The sequence below is a fragment of the Bemisia tabaci genome, chromosome 9 (assembly GCF_918797505.1).
Source record: "Bemisia tabaci chromosome 9, PGI_BMITA_v3".
Classification (NCBI taxonomy): Eukaryota; Metazoa; Arthropoda; class Insecta; order Hemiptera; family Aleyrodidae; genus Bemisia; species Bemisia tabaci.
The window spans coordinates 2095611-2108381 of NC_092801.1; positions in this window are offsets into that span (position 1 = coordinate 2095611).

The window sequence follows — 12771 nt, forward strand, 5'->3', positions numbered from 1 at the left end:
GGCTAGAATTTATAGTTCCAAATTACAAAATTTAGTCCAATTTTCAACTGAATTTTTTTTTTAATAGCGGGGAAAAAATTCATTGAAGCAACTTTCTGCTGTGCTAAGCGAGAGTGCGTAAATCCAACTAGATTTCCCTGCGTTTTTGGAACTTAACACTTCATAAAATAAAAACTGTTTTACCCATGCACCTCAAATTTTCAGATTAAGTTCTTGATGGTATTTGCGAAAAAAGTCTGTAAAAATATTGTCCGAAAGTACACAAGTTTTTCTGCTATGATACATTGTTTCCAAAAAATCTAAAATGACGTTTACGGCGTTTTCGCGTTGCACGGTAGATTTGAATAGCGGTGCTGTTTGGTACAACGCTAGTTACGGCCAATCAAATAGGAAGAGACATATGTTTTGCGAAACAGTAAAAAGTTTTCATTTTTTTCTTGCTCTCTCCACTCAATTCTGTACAGTAAATCAGAAAAATCAGACTTACATATCAGAAAAAAGTATATAGAATATTGTGAAATCAGCTCTTTAAGCACTGTCAGATAAAGCGATAAAACATTTGCATTCAAATTCTCCACTGACTCGATCCACTGTGGGACGGTACCGGTGAAAGTCAGAGTGTAATTTCTTAATTTTGGTAATTTTTCAAATTTCTGTAATTTTCCCTCTGATTTTTTGAAGAATAAAAAAAAAGGTTCCGGTGAAAAGGAACAACTTCTCGGGGAGCGGGGGCTTCTTTGGAAATATCGTAAACAAGTCCAACATTGGGAGTTTGAGTTTATCGATCGATACGGGGCGACTGATCCTATCGAATAAAGGCCGATGGACTGAAGTGAGCGTGGCCGATCGAAGGTGTTAAACGTGTGGAGGAGGTGGGGTCGAGAGGGGGTCCTTTGTAGCCGGGGGTCCCTCGGGGCCCCGCTCCGGCCGAAGACGGATGGGCCGCGCCTGACACCGACAGTGATTAATCGGATGTCCGCCGAATCCTGGCTACTGATTTCTAATTGATAAACAATACTTGTAATGATAATATTAACACGCAACTACCGCACAGCGCGTTGCCAGCCGGGCTCCTTGAGGATTTGATCGTACATCCTTGCGATCGCTTTGTCAGTGGAGTTCCAATCCATGGTATTTATTTTCTACGAATAAAGAGGAGATTTAATTAAAATATGGGTAAATAAGGCTAAAAGATTATTAAAACACTAAAACACAGGACGTTTCGAGCTGTTACCAGCTCATTTTCAGCTGAGAAAAAACATAAAAACACAAAATTGAGTGGCGACCTGACCCCAGCCGTTATCACGTAACCACTCCGTTTTGTCTTGTTTGTTTGTCTTTATTTTCTACTACATGGACATTTTATCACTAAATTATGCTTCAGAAAGGAAATAACTGCTCGATGAACTGCTGGGCAATCCCAGCTTCAGAAAAATTACATAGAGATAAAATTGAGTTTCGAGATCAGTTAGTGGGAGTTTCTAGAGATAAATTCGATTTCAAAAGGTGAAGGGCAAAGTTTGACATGCAGAGTTGACCTCCAAAATTTTCAGCCATAAAATAAGGGGTACCGATAGGGTCCGTTTTTAGGGCCACCCTAACTTTCTTCGGAAAAAGTTCCGTACTCGGGCTTATTTTCATACCCGCAAACGGTACCCCCATACAGTTCCGTACTCGGGCTTCTCTCTTTCAAGACACATAGAAAAACACTAGATGGACCGATACACACTCATGACGTAAACAAATGGAGGGAAAAGATGGTACTTGATGAGTGGTGGAACAGATGGATTGTATCAACCGGGCTTTTCGTAGATGATTCTCGTGTTTCCGTTTCCGGTTGGCAAATACGAATTTGCACGTATAGCTCATCAATAATCGCCTTATAGATCTCAACATTTTTACTTTGTTTCCGGTCGGCAAATACCAATTATTTCACATAAACATCCTCAATATATCCGTCTTAAAGATCTCAATAGGTATTTTTACTTAACAAGATGGCTTCAAATATGAGTTTAGTAAAATTAAGCAAAGAATTCGCTACATCAGTGCAGTTGCGCGAATTTTTATTTATTCAAAATTTACTACCTCCTCAAAAACAGTGCCCCGAATGTGGATGTTGCTCAACTCAACAATTTTTTGTTCGTTGGAGGTCTATATTTTACTAGCCGTTCTGGGCGCGCTTCGCGCGCCCGTCACGCCTAGCCGGGGGCTACGCCCCCTGGACCCCCGGTCACTCGCTACGCGAGTGACATTCGGCTCGCTTCGCGAGCCGATTTTGTAGTAGTTGCAAATTTTTTATCACTATATTTTGAAGATTTCATAGAAAACATTATGAAATTCTCACTCCACAATTAACTTGTAGAATAATAATGGCAGGGCAAAAATAGACTATATCTTAAAATGGACGGTTCCCACTTAGTAAAAACAGCCAACACCACGTGAAGGTGAGGAACCATCGTTAGCCACTTTTTTTTTTTTTTTTTTCTTTCTTTACTTTTCTGAAAAAAATTTACTGAAATTTTAGTTGCGTCCCCTAAAAGGAAACACGGAGAAAAAAATTTGTGCATGGAACCCGAAGCTGAGATCATATGGATCTCTGAAGTTTTTGGATCACGCATCCGAAAAGTTAAGGTCCATCTGCCGAAGTTCGGGTCAGACAATTGAAGTAGTTCGGTATATACCGAAGATTTAAGGTCACACATCTGAAGTACTCGGTGCATACCGAAGTGCTTCAGATTTCTGACTCAGAGATTTAAGAAAAACACAGTAGAGAACCAAGGAAATCACAGAAGAACAGAGAAAAAAATACAGTCGAATAAATAAAGAAAACTATTATCGAAGAAATTCTAATTATTAGAAAGTAATTAGCTGGCGTAATCAACGCGTAGCTGCATAGGAGCATGAGCGAGATTTATCATCAACTGACCGCTGGCCGCTACGTACCTGGGTGGGCGAGCGACAATACGTTAAGCGGTGGCATATGGTTCGATTGACAGAGGAGTGGGGAACGGTCAGACGTAGGGGAAAGGTTCAGGCTGAACCGTTCAGCACAGCGCAGCGTCAGTCACCGGGTGGGGAAGAGAGTCCGGGAGGGGACACTTCCCCTCGAGTGAAATAGAAAAAGGCAGAATCCTTCGAAGTTTATATTAATGATAGAATACATCATGATTAAGGTTTCTTTCCAGGTCCAATACTGGCCTAAACAGGGGTCTGAAGGCCGATTAAGGCGGAAAAAAGCGAATTTTTCGGGTTTGTGGGCAAATGTTGAAAAATCAGGTGAAATAGGGCCTGTATGCGTTTCCATAGTGACATCTATTCATTGTACTGCATCTACTTGTCCTGTCACGGTCCCTCCTACATATATTTGTCATTCACCCCCTTATTTCCCTGTTTCCCTTTCCCTTTTCCCTATATGATTATACGATCATATTATGGTGACCCCGACGCGAATAAGTGCGCTAAAATTCGGTGCGATTTGGTGATTTTTAAGTAAAATTATCCAAAAAGCTTCAAAAAACCAAACATCTAGAGTGAAAGTTCATCAGTCCATTTTTCTTTTCTCGAAAAAGTGCCACAAAGGCATTCCGCTCTCGTCACCCGCAGCCGTCCGGCTTCTGTCACCCGGCAACCCTTCAAGAATCCTGGAGCCTTAACACCAGGTCCTCTGGTACAACAACTGGGTACACGCTATCATTTACTTTGCAGTGTAACGAGATCATACATCTCATACATCTGCTACCTGGCTGCTGGAATTGTTGGCCAGCCAGGGTAGCTCCAACCCTCCGCAAGCACTTTCATAGGGTAGCTCCAACCCTCCAAAAGCATTTTCATAAATCTGGCTCTAACTGTCAAAGAAGGGAATGCATAAAAGGGCAACTTACCGGTCAGCATGATGACCAAGATGTGGCCTTAAGTTTATGGTTTCCGTAACTAAAACCTGTCACTGTATACTTCATTGCTGCCTTGTTTGTCATTACAGAAGCCATTACATTTGAAACGACTCCTTGCGTGTATTTGCCTTCAATTCTTTTCATGAAATACAATAAATTGGACATGTAAATAGAAAGTGTTCTAAATTTTCTGGACTGTGTATATTACACAGTGTAAAATATTCGTTAATATTGACCACATGAGTTGATTGGCGGGCTCTGATTTTTAAGTATTTTACTAGCCGTTCCGGGCGCGCTCGCCCTATAAGACTATATGCATCTTAACGTTGTGAGTTTCGTCGAAATTTTTATCTTTCTCCTTGTTTACGGTGCTGTTTTCCTCTGCACTAGTATCTTTTGAGTTAACTAGTGTAAAGTTGACGTTTGATTAAAAGTTACTGATAATGTTCTCGATGTCCTTAAAACGGCGACCATTTTCTTCTTTAAAAGAAGCTGCAGTTTTAATAGGTTAAAGTTCAGCTTTTAAGATCTGAGTAAACTCTTGAGAATTTTGAAGAGATTTGCCAGGGAGTTGGTTAACTGTTTAGACTCAATAACAATAGGAGCAGCGGTCTCTAATTGTTGGAGAGGAAAATCAGTTTTAAGAATTTTCATGTAATTTTCAGTATTAATTTTTGGATTAATGTTTTTCCTAGTTTGTATCTCGTTATTAGGATTGTTTGGGTGTGGTTTAGGTTGTCGTATTTGTTGTCACATGTTCTTCCATGGTGCCTCACCAAGAAAGGACACCGAAAAGGAAACACTATCACTAAATTCCATTGTTTTTGACACTTTTTGGCACTATGTGGCAACAGAGCTTAAGCATCAACTCGGGATCAGATTTGATTAGGAGTCGAAATTAGAAAGAGAGAAAGAAGGAGCACAAGGGACTACCTCGTAGCTCTCTGATAACAAGAATGATTGGAAGGGATTAGGAAAATTATGGAAAAACTACAGTATTTCAGCTTGACCGGTTTATTCCTACTCGACAGAGAGGTGCTGAATAGAGAACAAGAACAGGCAATGAAAACCGACACAGCTGACATACATGATACAATGATACATGCTGATGGCAGCACACCCAAATGGGTTAGTTTTGAACCAACAGATTCAAAAGGGTCTTTTTTTTCTAAATGTATTGTCTGTCAGTCACTCTATATCCATTGCCTTACCTCTTTTAATCACTGATTTTCCTTCTTAGACTGAGAAGATATCTACATGAACACGTAGATCAAGGTACAGGGCCTCAGACCTATATAAGACCCCGAAAAACACTGAAAATGACAAAATCGTTGTGCATCCCGTAAAATATAGACATTTATTAAACAAGAAATCGTTGACTTGAAGAAATTCAGCTAAGGTGGACCAAAAAACGACCCTCATCAATACTCCTTTGAGTACTTTAATCCTTTGTATCTTATAATGTTTAATCCAGTGATTTTAATTTTATTTTTTATTTTATGTCTCATTTTTTCGAGAATTTCTCTTGTATTTATTGTTAATTCTTATTTTTATAGATTTTTATTATTTATGTTATTTATAAGAGGAACTGTGATTCTTTTGGCTTACATGTGTGGTGTAATCATTGTTGAAAAAATTTCTATAATTTATAAATTTTATTTAAGATTTATCTGAATCTTAATTTTGGGTGTTTTATTTGGGCAAATTATTAAATCTAATTTTATTTATTTCTCTATTTTTGTTTCAACTTTTAAAATTAACTTATATGAATTTTATTTTGTTTTTAAATTTATGTTAGTTCCTTTTAGTTTATTTTCATTTTTTCTTATCTTTTATCTTTTACTCTGTTTATTAATTATTTATGAAATTATCAAAAAGTGTAGAGGTCCATTGCGAATAAAAATCTAAATGTATAATAACTATAAGTCCAATACTCCGATGGTTTAGGAGTTGGAATTCAATTAAACTCAAAAAATATGTTTGAATTTGATAAAAAATGATAATTTAAAAAAAAATTTGGAAAACTTCATATGCCGTTTGATAAACATATTTAAAGAGCTGGCAACGAAGGGTGCCAGGGGGCACCGAGGTATTTTTTTCGATGGATCGGAGATGATAAGCGCTCACGCTGGGCGCTACCGACCATTTGTCTCCATTCGATCGGTGTAGCGGGGGGGAGCGGGGGGGGGGGGGGGTTCTGGCGGGTCTCGTGGAACCGTGAGTACGAAAGTCCAAGGAGAAGGACGACGCGAACGGCGAGCGATGCTCGAATCAATCATCGGTTGTTGTGCCAACAACGTTGAGCGGTGTCCCCAGCCTCGGTGGCCAGCAGTACTTACATTCCTATCAGACCGTGGGCTTCGGTCCATAGAACTGAGAGGAAAAATTCACCGTTGTTGAGGAAGCGGTGAAAAATTGAGCCCCAACATGTGTGAGGGTTTCGCAATTTAAGTGGGTTTTTTTTCGTTCGATTTCGCGAGGAACACGATGGTGCCACTGTTTTCCTCTGAAACTCAAAAAAAGCTCTCAAAGTCAAAGTTGAGTCAAAGTTATGCATGTTTTTCCTTGGAATTTTCAGGAAGTTTAGGTGTAATTGAGAACAAACTTGAGTAATAGAGGGCATATCCCTCGCTATCCTGAGGGTACATACTCGTACGTATACCGAGGGGAAGAAAGGGTAACCTACGGTTATCACGTTAGTAGAACCATCGCCTCGAAATTGTTAACATGTGGTTAGAAATCTTAAAACCAAACAGGAGCACCGATCATAACCCCCTGATCACGAAAATATAGAGCGAAATAACACGAAATCGGTCATTTTCCGGTTTCAACGCGAAATCATCCATACAGGGTGTACCAAAAGTCCGTCCCACCCCTGCTAACTTTTGAACGAATTGAGCTAGGGTAATGAAACTTTGGGAATGTTCCTATCTCAAAGGGGATCGTCTTTTGGGGGGTCAAAATTTTGGTTCCCCTCAGGGGGGGTGCGGGGGGCCCCCAACTTTTTAATTTCAAATAGCAACCCCTATTTGTGATACATCATTCGAAAGAGCATAAAAAACTAAGAATTTTGGCGCAAACCGCAGATCAATATCTTAATTTTTGACCGAGTTATGATAGGTCAAAGGTCAAATTTGACCTATTTTCAAAAAATCATAACTCCGGTTCAAATTATCGTAAAGAAAAAAATAAAACGGGAAAATCTACCAAATTGTGTCCGCTTTTCAGTAAAAATTTCAGAAATCACATCGCTGTAATTTTAAGGGGGGGCTCGGACCCCCAAATACGTCAAATCAAAGGTCATTCAATTTTCCCGCGAAAAAAGGCAATTTCCCCTACATTTGCCTCCACATTATCTCAGTAAGGTCAAAATTAGTTCAACATTACGTTGGCAAGTCCTCAAATTTCGGGAAAATTTAAAAAAAAACGAAATTTAAGGTGATTAAATTTGATCCGTTTAAATTTCGTTTTTTTTTAACTTTTCCCGAAATTTGGGGACTTGCCAACGTAATGTTGAACTAATTTTGACCTTACTGAGATAATGTGGAGGCAAATCTAGGGGAAATTGCCTTTTTTCGCGGGAAAATTGAATGACCTTTGAATTGACGTATTTGGGGGTCCAAGCCCCCCCCTTAAAATTACAGCGAAGTGATTTCTGCAATTTTTACTTAAAAGCGGACACAATTTGGTAAATTTTCCCGTTTTATTTTTTTCTTTACGATAATTTGAACTGGAGTTATGATTTTTTGAAAATAGGTCAAATTTGACCTTTGACCTATCATAACTCGGTCAAAAATTAAGATATTGATCTGCGGTTTGCGCCAAAATTCTTAGTTTTTTATGCTCTTTCGAATGATGTATCACAAGATAGGGGTTGCTATTTGAAATTAAAAAGTTGGGGGCCCCCCGCGCCCCCCTGAGGGGGGACCAAAATTTTGACCCCCCAAAAGATGGTCCCCTTTGAGATAGGAACATTCCCAAAGTTTCATTACCCTAGCTCAATTCGTTCAAAAGTTAGCAGGGGTGGGACGGACTTTTGGTACACCCTGTATTTATCCACGAAATCGGCAAAATCCGTGTATTTTCGTGGAATTTACCTAAAGACGCTTGTAAGACGAAATTTGCCGCGCTTTTTTAAAAAAAAGACATAGCAGAGTTGTCATTCAGCATTGGTTGTTATAGGCTACTGGTCAGCAAAGGTCGCCAATAGTATCAACAGACTGAGGGAGGAAATGACGGCAACCGGAGCATTATCATTACCTCACATAATAGTAACGCATGTGATCATGTGAAAATGTAGACAGTTTGCTTAGTGGTGTAAATTTGCAAATATTAAACATGACGTATAAGTACACACTATAATATTTCAACGAAGTGTAATTTGTTAATATGAACAATATGCCAAAAATTGAAGTGAGCGATGGCTTGTTAAATCAAATCAAAAGTTTTGATTTAAGCTGTTGAACACAAAAATAACGTTGAAATCAGCAAAACTAATATCAAAGTTAGGGAAAAATAACGACAAAATTGTCCTATCTCCAAACATGAATGAGATCTTACGTACCACTTAATTTTCGTGTAATTTATCTTGTGAAAAGTCTCTTTATTTGAATGCAAGGCGTGCATACAAGAGACCCATTTTTTCATTTTTTCCGGTTTCGCTTCGTGAATTTTTAGTTCATCCACCCGCTAGAAGTCCATAGGTGAAAAACACGCGTTCGTGCACCCTGTCACTTGAACCGAAATCAGTAGACAAAAACAGACAAACAATAAAGAACAATTCCGTCCAATTCAGAACAACAAAACTCACAGCGCCTCGACCGGTCTCGCAATGCGATATACTTCGATACTTCCCCTTCACGAAATAGCCCTTGTTTCGATGTATCGAAGCACGGCGTCGGTGACTGACTAATCGCGGCTACTTAAAATCAGCCGCCGGCGTGTATCCGTACGTGGGCCGATTTACAAAAGAGTGATTCAGTAATTGCTCCGGCTAGCAATGACCTCAGTTTGTTGGGTCGCAGGTCACTTGTCGTCACAATGACTCTCAACTACGTTCTCTCTCGGCCTAGTCTACTGCCAGGCTAAGGAATAATAACGCATGTCTATTCGTATGTTGCCAAATCTGCCGTGCGACGCCAAAACGCCGTAAACGCCATTTTACATTGTTTAGAGCCCACGGGACTGAAGCGCAGGATTAGCCCTTGTGGGCTATTTGAAGTGGTTAAAAAAAAGAAAGAAAAAAAGAAACAACGTATCAATGCAGAAAAACTGGTGTACCTTGAGACAATTTTTTTTTACATAATTCTTTCGCAATTACCATCAAGAACTTAACGTGATTTGAGGTGCATGGGTAAGACAATTTTTATGTTATAAAAATGTTAAGTTCCAAAAAAACAAGGGAAAATCTTGATGGATTTAAAAAAAGAAAAAAAAAAAAAAAAAATGAAACAACGTATCAATGCAGAAAAACTTGTGTACCTTGAGACAATTTTTTTTTACATAATTCTTTCGCAATTACCATCAAGAACTTAACTTGATTTGAGGTGCATGGGCAAAACAATTGTTATGTTATAAAATGTTAAGTTCCAAAAAAACAAGGGAAAAACTTGATGGATTTACGGCGTTCTTGCTTAGTACGGCTGAAGTCCCTCCCGGTAAAATACACTGAAATGTTTTTTTTTTTTTTTTTTTTTTTTTTTGGAGAAATGATTTTGACTTGAAGCGTCGTATCTTGTCGACAGAATTTGGTTTTTTTGGTGTCAAATTCCAGCGGATGAAGTAAAGTCAGCATTAAAGTTTTTTGTAGCCAGTTTTTTCGAATGGTAAACTTTTTTTTTTTAAAAAAAAACTCACCATTTTCAGTCTTAATTTTATTTCGCCGATGAATTTCGGGACTTCCCTCTGAGTCCCCTCTACAGGGCGTGATGACACGAGACGCGAGTAATTTATCAATCAGTTTTTTTGAGTTACAGATTCGTTGTTTCGTTATCGTCGTCTTAACTTAAACTTCGCTGTTTCAAATAAAAAAAAGTGATGTTGAGTTGAATCCGCACGGTTTTGAAAAAAGAAACAAAAATGATAACGTCAAATGGACTGCATTTTGCAATTTGGAACTATAAATTCTGGCCCGGTTCAAAAACAACATATGTGCCATTGGTTTCCCTATGCACATAAGTTTTTTTTTTTTTTTCAGATGAGCCAGAATCTATAATCCAAATTGCAAAAAAAAATGCAAAAATGCCAAAATGCAGTCCAAATGTAATTTTTCAACGTCATTCTCTGGAAAGTTTTACACTCATTGCACTAAATTGCGAACAAAATCGTCTAAAAATCCCAAGGAAAAAAACACAGAGTTTCATGAAAAATCCTCGTTTTTTTACTACATTTGTCATCGTCCTAACGTCCATACGGCGTTTTTTCTGAGGGCGACAGTCTAGGACAAGACGTCGTGTCAGACGTGAGAGTTGATGACAGGCAAACGTCTGGTCTGATTTGGATAATATTACCTTCAAGGCGAAATACAAATATGTATGCGCGCGGTCAATCGAGCTTTCATCAAATGAAATATTAACCAGGCTTTATTTCTCATGGCCCGTCACATCGTGTGTCAATAGAGAACTGAGAAAAGTAGGGCACTTATAACGACGTGAATGGGTGTCGCGCTTAACATTAAATGCACTACATTCTGCAACTTGGAACTAAAATGTACAACTCAATTAAGAAACAACGTATGTGCCAATAGTTTCTCTGTGACAATAAGAGTATTTACGGAAGAGCCAGGTATTGTAGTTCTTAATCGCAAAAATCAGTCCACACCGTATTTTGAAGGTAGAATTCTATGAATACTGTTGTAATTTCAGCGAGATTATGCCAGAAGGAATCGTGTAAAATAATTTGAATCGAAGGAGGTATATGCATGAAATTTGAAGATTTCTGAAATCTTTATGATCCTGATTATTTCACACGGTTCTTTTTAGTATGTATGCAGCTTTGTTCTTACCTGCTATAGCTCTAATTCCGACAGTACAGTTACTAGATTGTGATATTTGTTCAATTTTGATAGACGCTGAGAAACCGAGGTCTTATTAGTTTCATCTTTTGGCATCATTAATAACATTTTTGGCTTTTGGCACTTCAGAACTATTATTTCTAATTCACCAATGAAGCATCGTATATGTTACTAGTAAACGACTGCATACAGCGTGGGTGCCAGATAATGCTGAAAATCAAAAAATGTTCCATATTTAAGGTCACATAAACTGAAAATCCGCTAGAGTTTGTCGGTAAGTTATTTGGATTGCGTTTTGCAAAAAGGAACCGAGAGCATTCCAATGTTGCTAGATGTGCGACTTACATTATTTGCGAAAAATTACTGAAATAATGAAAGCAACTACTCTTACTAAGGTGATTTTCAACTTGGATTTATAGTTTATTGGGAGTTAGGGTAAAATTCGTGTAGATGATCTGTTTATATTTGCAAGGTGAAAAAGTTGCACACTCTTAGCGACATTGCAATACTCCTGGTTCCTTTTGGCAAAATGCAATCCATTTCAGAAGCTGTGGCCACCAACAATAATTTCTGTTGAATTTTACCACACTCCTCATTCTTCTTTCATTTAGCCAAACAGAACATACAACGTGACTAAATGCAACAAATTTTGTTGCGTGGCGTCCTATCCGTGGCTGACTGAACAGTTACCATAGCCTATAACTTGGATTGCATTTTGCAAAAAGGAACCAAGAGAATTGCAACGTTGAAAAGATTGTACAACCTCTTATGTCCTGAGGAAAGAAAACCTGTTCATCTATAGACTATTTGGATTTTACACGCTAAAAAGTGTAAATTTAAATCAAATTTATCGTTTAAATTTCATATTTTTGCATGATTACAGAAGTTTCATCACGGAGGGTGAAGTTGCACAATCTTATCAACATGGCATACTCCTGGTTCCTTTTTGCAAAATGCATTCCACTACTTGGTCTATCTATCGCAGGCAAATAGTAAAATCAGGCATTTTGTCGAATGCCTAGGCAAATAGTCAAATATTCTAACTTAGATTGAAATTCTGATGCATTTTCCAATTTTAGACAAAATAATTCATTGCACCTGCAAGAAAAAAAGTCTTGGTAACGATAGGCATCATACGTTAGTATTTGAAACAGTTATTAGCTCCTGAACACACACTTATCTTAAAATTTTCAACAAGTCATAAAATACGGAATTTGTAGAATTTCGACATTTAAAACTATGAGAAGCGCTTAAGGAGGAAGAGTCGAAAAGAGTTCGCAGGTAATTGATGAGTTATTTTTCCAAAAATAGTCAAAACTCGCGAGGTTTTTGCCATGAATTCACAAAATTTTGTAGACCGTATATCTGACTAGGCATTTGACAAAATGCCTGATTTACTATTTGCCTGCGACATATCCATTTCAACGATCAGTTTGCGGGAGGCGCTCTCTTCCTCGCTCAAAACGACCAGTTTTTGCCTACCCTCGCCGGAGCCGGGACGACAACCTCCCGGAGTCCCGTTGGAACCAGGAAATTGATCCTCACCGGATTTTCGCCACTCTCACTTATAACGGCCCGGACCATTTGTCAGAGGTCTCGGTACTCTCGCTTTCGGTCAGCTGAGCGGACGCGCGCCGGTCCCGTTAGCGGAGAGTTCGCCACCCCGAGACCCGTAAATCATCTCGAATATTTCGGGAACCGGGGAGTTTTGACAGTGGTCCACCTGATCCCGTTAGCGGCGGACAAAACTCGGCTCCCGAGATCCCGGGAAGAGAGGCCAGTGTTTGGGGTAGGTGCCATTATCGCCGTTGCTTGCGGTCGGGGCCCGCCGTGGGGGGCCTTTGTTCCGGCGGACGCTAATACGTGGCC